Source organism: Melospiza georgiana, chromosome 1 (assembly GCF_028018845.1).
Source record: "Melospiza georgiana isolate bMelGeo1 chromosome 1, bMelGeo1.pri, whole genome shotgun sequence".
NCBI classification, from domain to species: domain Eukaryota; kingdom Metazoa; phylum Chordata; class Aves; order Passeriformes; family Passerellidae; genus Melospiza; species Melospiza georgiana.
In genome coordinates, this window is record NC_080430.1 from 37,905,538 (window position 1) to 37,912,766 (window position 7,229).

Sequence of the window (7,229 nt, forward strand, 5' to 3'; positions counted from 1 at the left end):
ATTTGTGAGGAGCTGCCTCTCAACTTGTTACAGCAAGTTTATGTGCTAAAGTTATAGGTAAAAATACTCTCCAAAATTAAACTAATTTCTTCCTAATGACTTTTTATTTAACACATCTGCAAACTCTATAAATATTCCATTCTCACACACGGCATAGACATCTGAAATAGAAAGCTCTTATTATTTACTCTTTGTTCACAACAGTTGATTTTTTACAAAGAGGCAGCTGTAGATTAACTGAGTTAATTCCTCTGGTGGTGTTCAGATGATTCAGTTGCTCATAAATGTAACTTTTTATTCCTAAGAAAGTATCCTAAAATGTTGCATTTTAAAATTAGAGAATGGATTCACGTGTATCAAGTTATTATAGCTGAAGAATTTACTACATATGATGTTTAGCCTCATTTAATTTCTTGCTGTTTATCCTGGTCATGATTCAAAGTAACAGAAGTTATAGAAAGGTATGTGCAAGGTTATTGATTAAAAGAAAAAATTCACCTTGCCTATAAGATACTATTCTTTAGAGACTGTAATCTTGCTAAATGCTTCCTTATTCAAGTTAAACCTTCCCTAAATTGCTGTAATTAAAACAAAAGCATCAAATACAGCATGTGTGCAAATCAGGAGCCTTTTTCTTTTGACCTCAATTTCTGGAATAATCAGTGATGTTTTGTGTTTTACTGTGGGATTTTCAGGAACTGCCACAATGGTGGAATAATTTTTAGAAGTCCAGAGACTTCTCCAAAGCCTGCTCTAGGTCAAGCCATCTTCTGGCCTCTCTCTGGGACAGGAAATAATACAATGGATGCATTAATGGTGAGGATGATGAGGCAGGGAAGGAAGGAAGGAGAGAGCACACAGATCAGCCATACAGCTGCAGCATCAAAGTTGTCCAAGATTCTTCCCATTTCAGATCTTGAGGTTTTGGACTCCTACTAACATTATTGAAAGAACTGAAGCCCTGAGAACAGAAAAGTCAGCTGAATAGCAATAAGTATGGCTGTTCATTGTTCTTCATATAAATAAAAGTTCATGAAAGAAACAAATCTAGACAATGATCCAAATTCTTAAATGCTTTACTTGCAAACCAAGATATACTAAGTTTTTCCATTTTCTAAGATGATATTATCTGCTTGTTTTAGGAAGCAATTGAAGCTGGACAGCAACCATTAAAACAAGTTATCTCTTTGTAATCAAAATTAATCATTCATCCCATAAGTCATCTAATTTTATGCCAAGCTATATCCCAGATATTGCTATTCCAAACTGACTTTACTTTTTGACAGATGTGCAGAAATTGGCTACAAGCAAAGCCCTGACTTCTAATGTACAGAACAGTTTCTTAATTTCTAAGAGATTTTGCATAGATTTGAAACATTGATGACTAGGGACTTTAATAGTTCTTTATGTTTCAAGCATTTTTAGATTTCTTTCATATTTCCTTTCTAATCCCCAAACTCATATTATCACATACAAGTTTCTGACTTGCTCAGTCCCATGGGAAGCTTTTTGGCTGTGGTGTAGTAACACAAAAAAACCTTGAAATCCAGGTGTGGTCTATCTCATTCCACTGTTGACAAGCAGTTTTACCCCAAATAAGAACTCATTAATTTACTTACTATGAACCTTTTTCAGTTTTAATTCCTACCATAAGTTTGCAACTGTGCCTGAGCACTACCTTTAGTATTCAAAATACAAAGGAGAAGAAGACTGTCACTCAGAAGAGAAACATTTTTTATATGAACTCTAGAACAAAGCTTAGAGTTTTTCACATGGTAATAATTTGTGCTTTCACAGGTTAAAGAATTTAGTTTCACTCCAATGTAAGGTGATGCCTCAGAAGATTTAGCTTTTTGGTTTCACTTTTTGCTTATGCAATATGTGCACTTAGGCATATATCTGAAAAGAACAAAAACTTTCCATGTGAAAACAGATATTGAACTATTAGTTCAAATTGATCTGTTTATCACAGCTGTAATAACCAGCGCCAGTGACACTATTGAGCCAAAATTCAACTAATTTGGAAAGGTTCTGCTAGAAGGGTTGTCCATACTGTGGGATCCCAGTCACAATACATAGTGGAGAAAACTCTTCTTTCAATGTTTATTTCCATCATGTTTATCTGGACATTTTTCTTCTGATACAGCAGATAACTGAATATTGTGAATGTTATTTAGTCTCAATAATTTTTCATATTTCCTATGTAAACCTAGACATATCTGCCAAAACTGTAAAATACTTTCTGTTCATATATTTAAGTTTCTCTTACTAAAAACATGATCAGTAAAGATAGAAATTTCCATTGTTTCAATACAGCACAATTACTCTATAATCACAGTGTAGCCAAAAGGTAATAGCTGTACATAGATAGATATTAAAGTAATTCTACTAACAGAGTGCTGTTTTAAAATAGAAGAACAATGAGTTCATCTTTTTCTGAAATTCCATTTTACAGAATGATCAGTGTAAAGTAACAGGAAATGAGGGACAGAAATATAATAAAAATATTAAGCCTTTAAGAAATAAGTAGGGGGAAGTTAAGAAAGAGATGTTATACAGACAATAGAAGTAGTTCTTGCTGTAAAAAACTTCAAAAGAAATAAGAAAACTAGTTTCACTCAAATTAAAATACAAATATGAAATCATAAGTTAAGAGAAATGTCATTGTTAGGGAATGCACTGAAGACACCCCCTCCCTCACTACAATGATCCATATCCAGCCTATGTTATCAGAAGACATTGTCATCTGAGGGATTTCTGCAGAGCTGAGAGAAATGGATGGTCTTCTCATGTGAATATATTCTCTTTCATGATTCTCAGGGGTGCAAGGGGCTGAACTGGTACTGAGAATTTACTATCTCCATTACAAGAGATGTCACAAGGCACATTAGGAAAACAGATTATGTGCTCATACACCACAGTTTTCTTTTGTAGCTATTGCTGAAAAACCAGGCTAAATGCTTAAGTTCTTTTTAACAGTATGTGAAAGTGTAACATGGGAGGCTCCAGTGCAGTCACATTATTATACCTTGAGCTATAATCTTTTGTTCATTAACCCAGAGGGCTTTGTATACACACGTAAGTAATGCCACAGCTTAATCTTTTCACTGGGCAGGAACTTAAGCCACATGGTTTTTAACATTTAGGAATCTGGGAGCAGTTCATGCAGAGTTACTGTGCCTCAGCATGGAGGGTCTAAATTGTTGATCAATACTAATTGTGGCTATGAGCCCCAGTTTTGATCTACATTAGCCCCTTTTCTCATTTGCAAGTAATGAGAATTTGCCAAGTGCATGTCACCCTTTCACTCACAGCAGCAATCACAGAGATATCAAAGGCAGTTTTCAATTAACTTGTTCAGGTACTGGTGAACATTTCACAGCAGAATCCTGAGTTGTGGAACAAAAATGAGGTTTTTACCCAAAGCAAAAATAATACCTAACAATGTTTTTATTTTTATTTGTCTCTATTGTTCCCATTTTTCACCTCAGATAATCAAGGCTAATATTGAAATCAGTAAATATATCAAGTGCATTATAGTCACTGTATCTTATTGGGAAAATAAATTTAGTTAGCATTTCCATTTGCAGCATAAGGATTTAAGTCTGGAGACAGGAGGTTAATGACATTTTCATGCACTATAGCGTTTTGTTAAAATCTGGTATGGTAGAAGGAAATAGAACTTTATGATGCTTACTGCATAAAAACTTAATATTCTCCCTCACCCTCAGCACAATCTGTGCCAGTCAAATATACAGTCCTGTAGTAAGCCAGCTTGATATTAAGAACTCTCTTAGCTCTGCTGCTTCAAGCAACATTTTCTTGATGATAGGAAGGAAAACCAATAAGGAAATGCTTACTTTTTTTCCTTTCTGAAAAGTTCTACCTCAAATTTGCTAGGTTAAAATGAGATAAGCACCATGTCTTCTTATAAAACAATGTCATTAACATGCATCTGAGCAGAAAAAATGAGAATATGTGTTATGGAAAGTTTTAACTTTTAAAGATTGTGCTGTATACAAATTTAGTGAGATGTTAAGCTGTGAAATTCCAGTTTACCCCTCAGGTCAGGAGCTATGTTTTCACAGTGGCAACCAAATCTCTGTTGAATTGGCTCTCCTGTTTTTCTGAGAAAAGCAATATAAACAGAAGATCCAATGCTTGTTGCTTTCTTCTTTAATTTGTCAGCACCTTCTGTCTAGAGGGTCTGTGGTGCCAGACAGAATGCTGCATAAAGAGTGCAGCAGACAAATTGCATTACATTTTGTGGCATGTACACTGACATGGAAGTGCCTTGAAAAATCTAAATTATATCTTCTGTCTAAATCTCAGCCACCACACTGGGGATAGGTTGAAATGGATGATTTTCATGGCTCAGGTGTGACAATCCCAAATATAGTGCCCTCTTCCCCTCCACCCCACAAGACTCTCCCAAACCAGATAATGCTCATTTGTTCCCCCTATTTCCCCTCCCTATTCTGGGGATGGAGTTGAGAACTGGAGGTATAAAAGGGTGAAAATTACAGCTTGAGATGAAAACAATTTTCTGGAAACAGCAATGAGATAAGAAAATGAATGCTATCAACAACAATATTGATTCTAAAAGGTATACAAAAGGAGAGAATTATTCACATGTAAAAATGCTTATTGCAGAGCCTGACTGACCCAACCACAGCCATCTTTTCACTGATTGGAGAAAGCAACGCCTTTCTTCCCAGAAGGGAAGAAAAGAGTCCTTTTCCCCACCCCCTGACAATGATATAAGATGGCATTTTTCTGTCTTTTTTGTGCCAGTGACAAAAACCTCCTATCTTTTGGGTTACAAAGCTGCTGCTTTCTTTAAATTAACTTTATGCCAATATATTTATGCCAATATATTCACAACCTCAGGAATGCTATAAGGGAGATGACACACTTCTACCATGATTGCCATTTTAAAAGCCATTGAGTTTTTATTGGTTTTCAGGAAGAACTGCTTATGTCAGAGCACAGATAATAATGTGATAACACAGCCTTTTTGGTGTTTTCCAGATGAACACTAAATATTTGGAACAACATTATAACCCTAATATGGGGGAAAAACTATTAAGAAATTATTTTCAAGAATTTGGACACTGGTATAAAATTGAAATTTTGAGAAAATTCATTAATGTATGGATGACTGTCAGCAGGAGATAGCTGAGAAAGGGAATTTTGCATTTTTGATTTTACATATAATCTGCTACAGCATAAGCAGGTCAGTAAAAATCAAACTGAAGTTTCTTCTTACTTTAAGAACTAAGTGCACTTTTGTTTAATAACCCCATATAATCATTCCAAAGTTTTGGAATATCTTGATATTGACTTTACCAGAGCTATCTTTCTAGGCTGGCATTAACCTTTTTCCTTACCTAATAAAAAGAAGAAAATATTTCATAATCACAGTTTAACTAGTCGAAAGACAAGATTCTGTTACTTATGTTTGTCTTTTCATTGTCAGCTTGGAGCATGTGGCGAGGTGTTAAAGTGACACCTCTTTGTCAAATTTTTCTCTGTAATTCTCTTTTATGATATCTTTATGACATCTAGACTACCGTAAAGGAAAATATGGTCAGCAAAACTTATTAATTTGTCAATGTTTATGATCATTATCATGTTTTAAATGCAATTTACCAGGAAAAAACAAAGTTTTATATAATACATTGGGAATAAAATTCATCTTCTTAATTGCATGATTCTTAATCTTTTTGAATAGACAATGAAATTCACAGTTGCATGACTAAGTGCAAGATTTGACAACTTTTTCAATTTATTACAGTAAATTACAATTTCACTGAAGCACTCATTCTAGGTTAATTAAAATGCAAGTTGCCAGTAAATGAATTATGCAAATAAGATAGTGCACAAGTCATGCAGTAATTACCAATTCTACATTTATAACCTTATTGATTTTCAATAACTTGCCCTAAATCTTAAATGTGTAATGTGTAATTAAAGAAAAGATTAAGCACGAAGTGTTATGTGAGGGGTTTTGAAAATAAACTAATATTAAATCATTGCTTTTCATTCTTTTTGCAGTAAACCATTTCAGAGACGCAAATTTTGATATGGTACATTTTGATCATAGCTTGGCCAATCTCAGTTTTCAGCAGAGTTAGGCAGATTGCCTAAAAATCAGAGAATCCCTCATTTATTACCCAGTTTTAGAAGAGTCAGAATGGCAGTTCTTCATATGCATCACTTATCTTTATAACTGTGCAAAGAATAAGTCTTAGTAAATTGGCAGGCCCTGGAAGGAATAAAAGATCATCTGGTTTGCTTCTTTGCCTTGTCTTTCTCTTCAGAAGCTGTGACCTAGGGAGATTCTTGTGAGACATTACAGCCTAAAAGCAATGTCTCACTTCCATCTCTTGCAAGTTCATAGGACTGTTGTAAATTTCACTGGAATTTCCACATGATGCAAATAATCACATCCATGAAAGGGGCATCTCTGCTGCAACCCCAAACTACAGTGTGGCGGTCTCACTCCCAATGCCAGATACAGGAGTAACTGTCTCACCACCCAGAAACTCAGTGGTATCACAGTTGGAAAGTATGAACATGATTTAATGGGCAAAAAATTTGAATATTATTAACTAAAATTAGTTCTGTATTGTCAGATTGCTTCTGAACCATTTTAGTCTCACTGTCTCAGACTCTAAATGCTGCTTTCCCCAAGGAGCTCCCCAATTTTTTGCCTATAATAAGATCAAAAATGTGCATTGATATGGAGGTGTCATTGCTGAAACATTTATAACTAGGAGAGACAGCAAAAGTTATAAATCTGCACACGAAAGTAAGAAACAACTGTCTCTTTGGTTAATTAGAATTTAATTACTGTATCACTTCATTAATGACTTTTAAAAGGTTTTCACTTTCTTTTTATTGTAACTTCAGGGCATCAGAGAGGTATTACCTTTTTGTGGTTTGTATTTCTCAGCCTCCCTGAAGAAACTACTGCAGAGCACAGTGGTACAAAAGGTCAAAAGTCTGCTGGACTTCACACACTTAACACATGTAGAGGTAATTGCCAGATAGCAGTGTGATTTCAGCTGCTGCTGGCTATTAGCTGAGGTTCAGGCAATTATCTGTGCCTGAAAAGCACAGCCTAGTCCTGGAAATATTTTGGAGACAAGAGGAAACAGCACCAGATGGTCCAGTCCAGCCAAGCAGGTTTGCCCCTGACCCACACCCAGCAGTGCTTTCTCTCT